Source organism: Crocodylus porosus, unplaced genomic scaffold (genome assembly GCF_001723895.1).
Source record: "Crocodylus porosus isolate Cpor-Errol unplaced genomic scaffold, CroPor_comp1, whole genome shotgun sequence".
NCBI lineage: Eukaryota > Metazoa > Chordata > Crocodylia > Crocodylidae > Crocodylus > Crocodylus porosus.
The window spans coordinates 66,779,146-66,783,236 of record NW_017728909.1 but is presented as its reverse complement, the minus strand read 5'-3'; positions in this window follow the sequence as shown (position 1 = coordinate 66,783,236).

The window sequence follows — 4,091 nt, the reverse complement described above, 5'->3', positions numbered from 1 at the left end:
GCAAAACACTTAGTAGAATATTACTGATGATGATTAAGTCTACTGCGCCTGTAAATCAAATAGTATTTACGAAAAACGTATTTTAATGTCTATTTGATATGTTAACTTTGAAAAAAATATTAGAAAGCCTGAGAGTAAATGTTCTATTTCTTCTGCTTTCTTTTCACCAGGATACATTATGAAGGCAATCATTTTGAGGTAAAAAATAGGAATCAGGAAGGCAACATTGTCCAGTGCTTATATTTTGACTGCAGTTAGTATGATTGAATTAGTTTCTATGTTCAGGTGACTTCATAAATATATAATGAAATGCAACAGCAGTTATAGTAGCACAACACTCAGCAGCAACGATTATAGTCAAGGTTAATTTATTTAGCTTTATATTTTTATTGCAGGACTGGCATTCCAAGCACTTTATACACAGTAAAACCTGGATATTCAATAATCAAATCAAATGAGATTTGTAGTATATCTGTTAAATTGTTCATGAAATTGTCTGCACTTGTCAAGAGATCATAGTATAACAACTTTCTATATTTTAGGGGATGGTTCATCACTTTTCCAAACACCTATAGAGAAAAAAAATTACAGCAAAAGAGATCAGTAAATTCTAAGGCTGGTCTCGTTAGAACAACCTTTTTCTAACCTCTTTCCATTCAAAGCAAAAGGAGTCTAGCTTGTGATTCTTTGCTTATTGCATCCACAGCAGTGTAATGCGAAGCATTCAGGGACAAACATTTAAAAGTATTTAGCTACGTAAACATGCAGATAAACACTCAGTATTATTTTCAAAAGTGCCTTGGGCCATCATTTTATTTATCTACAAGGTCCCTTCCGACCCTAGACTTCTATGAAATTTATAACATTTCTATGGGAGTTACTGGATCTGGACACTTTTGAAAAACTCAGGTACATAGTTACCTCTTAAAGTATTCTGATTCTTAGTGTGTAGAATTACTTCCATTTAATCATGCTATCAGTTAACCTTTTCCATTCTGCTTGGAAATTCCTGGCTTTCAGTCTCTAGCAACTATAGCAAAATGTAATACAAACATTTTGAAGAAAATGAAGAACCTTGTTATAGAAGAAGACAAAACCCCTCACAGCCTGTGCTGATCTTATCTAAAGAAAAAATTCCTTTCTGCCCCCAAATTTGGTGATCAGTAGAGTATGACTGAGCAGATGAACAAGATACCTTCGTCATGAAACTCTGTGTTTTATAAGTCCAGATAGACCATAGACACACCCAGTAAAATCCCATGACCATAGCTGTGGCCAAATGCTTCAGGGGAAGGTGACCTCCTCCCCATAGAGGCCACTAGTATTCAGGAGGGAGAAAGATCCTTCCTGGCCTCAAGTGGTGACCGACAAATATCTCAAGGTATGGGATTATCCTTCCCAACTCCAAGATCCCACACCCAAAATGGAAGACCACAAACACATGACACTTGAACACAACTCTATTTTATCACATAATCCTTTCCATAAACTTATCTAGATCAGGTTTTTTATCGTTGTTATATGACTCAGAAGACCATTCCAAAAACCCATGCCATTCATAGTTAAAAATCTTTTTCTAATTTTGATTCAAAATTTTTCTGCAGCTTAGTTTGTACCCTTCCTTTTCCTAATATTGTGATAGCAAGCATCCAAGTGTTTCTTTTACCTCAGAATAGTAATTTCTATTTTCATGCTCTCATTGCCATGTGGTATGCCATCAATATCTGCCGTTACATACTCATCCTTATTGGAGAGTTAGACAAAGTATTTATTCAGTTTTGGGGCCAGGCCTGGGTAGTACTGTATCTGCACACAGTCTTCAGCATATAATACACTTCTTCCCTCCTAGTTTGCTTTTTATTTATATGAGCAAAGAAGCTGTACTTATTATTTCTAACATTCTTCATATGGTAGTATTTAACTAAACCTTCAGTCATTCTTACATTATTCATGTATTCTTTGACCAGGAAAAGGTATTCTTCATTGCTGGCTGGTCTCATTTTCAATTGCTTGTATTTCCCTTGCTTATTCTTAATAGCTTGTTTGAAGTGCTTGTTCATTCATATAGGTCTATATACCTTTCCTAGCCATTCCTCTCTTTTGCTTGGTATGCAAACTCTTGATGCTATTTGTAATTTTGTCTCAAAATCCTTTTTTTGTGGCTTCCACATCCAGATCTCTTTGCTATCTTATCCAATCAACCTCTTTAACTAATTTTAAGTAATTTGCTGGGCAAGCCACCCAGTCCCACTGATACCATACAGTTTCTTATGCATTACTCCCTGTGCCTTCACTTACACTTGTGTTGCACTTTGTAATATGCTATGTTATACTGCCTGTGCCAAATATACAGCCTCAGTGAAAGTAATTACTCCAAATACTCTAGATTTGTTATGCCAATGGAGAGTAATAGTGAAATTTTGCTCACAAAAAATGTAGCACAGAAGTGTGACATAGTTTCATAGTTAATTTTCTCATTCCGTGAATTGCACTGAAAGATTTTACTAGTTGAAATAAATGGCATGTAGTATGCTGTGCGTCTATGAGTCTAATTCTGCTATCTTCATGCATATAAAGTAGTACTTTAGCTCTTAATCCCCCCATTTGGCTCTCTAGTGCCCAGAAAAAAGATGTATTTGTGATCATGGGGAAGGATGGGAAAAGAGGAAAGGTTAAAAGTATAGTCAAATTTCTTGCACAGTTCTAATACAATTTTATCTCTATAAACAAATATTAAGTGACTCATGAACATCTAGACTTGGAGAGCCCACAAATATGCATGGGCAGCTCAAAAAATACATTTAAAGTACCTACCTCTGTACTAGTGAGTCTACTTCTGGACTGTAAGTAATGATGGAATAAGAAAGACTGTAACTTTTCATCTATAAAGGGTAGAAGCAATATCTGGTGAAATATATCATGATTATTGCCACACCACTGTATAAAATATTCTCTAGTTAAGTTCTGTGTGATATAGAAATAGTTTTTTTTCTATCAATTTTACCTTCAAGGACTTCACTAAAGTAAAATTAATCAACCTGTCTAAGAAAGAACGAGGATACAGAATGAGTTATGACTAGAATTAAGGTGTATATACACATGCTCACACACAAAAGAATGAGCAAGCCAGATGTATGCATGCGTTTGGAGAAAGTACCCAGCAAAATATGGCAGGGATCTGAGGCAGACTTCATTTTGTTTAATATCTTTGTTAATTCTCTGAGAGTATGAATAACCACCACATTAATCCTGTTTGCCAACGGTGCTTAATTTGGACATACCAGAAAAGCCAAAGAGAAGATGAAAAAGCACAAAAAGGCAAGGTCAGCATCAGGTAGGTGATACAAGGACCTCCAGTGTAGGTTAGAGATGGTTGCGGATCATGCTAGGGTTACCCTACATTGTCTCTATTAATTAGATCATTAGTGTGTTATTCGTGGTCTTTTTCAGACAAGCCAGAGTAAGCTTTCAGGAACAGGTCAGACTTTATTATTACACTAAATTAAAGGAAAGGAATGTAACATGGAGACAACTCTGTCATGCTACTATTTTGACTGCTGTTTCTGACCAACTACCGGTAGCCACTTCTATCAAACTAATATGGTTACATTACTACTAGCTTTTTAAGGGGTTAGTATCCTTACAGCTGGGAATAATCTTTTATCTTTGGTGAGCCCTGCTGCCCCAGTGACTGGCTTACAACCTGAAACCCTCCGGCCATTTGTCGTCTCATCTGTGATTTTAGTGTGTTTCTAGGGATATGTGGAAAAGGTATGTTTAGGGCGCATCTGCATGTTGCCCTGTGGTGACATTGTTACTGAACCAAAAGGAAGTACTAAAGCATGGCACAGTAATCACCCATACTGCGCCATACACATGGTGCACAGTTATTTTTAGCAGATACTTTGCCATAGCAGTGTGCTATAACGGGGAAGCACACTGCTATGGTGAAGTAGTTGCTGGTCATAGATTCATAGATGCTAGGGTCGGAAGGGACCTCAACAGATCATCGAGTCCGACCCCCTGCATAAGCAGGAAAGAGTGCTGGGCCTACATTACCCCAGCTAGATACACATCCAACCTTCTCTTGA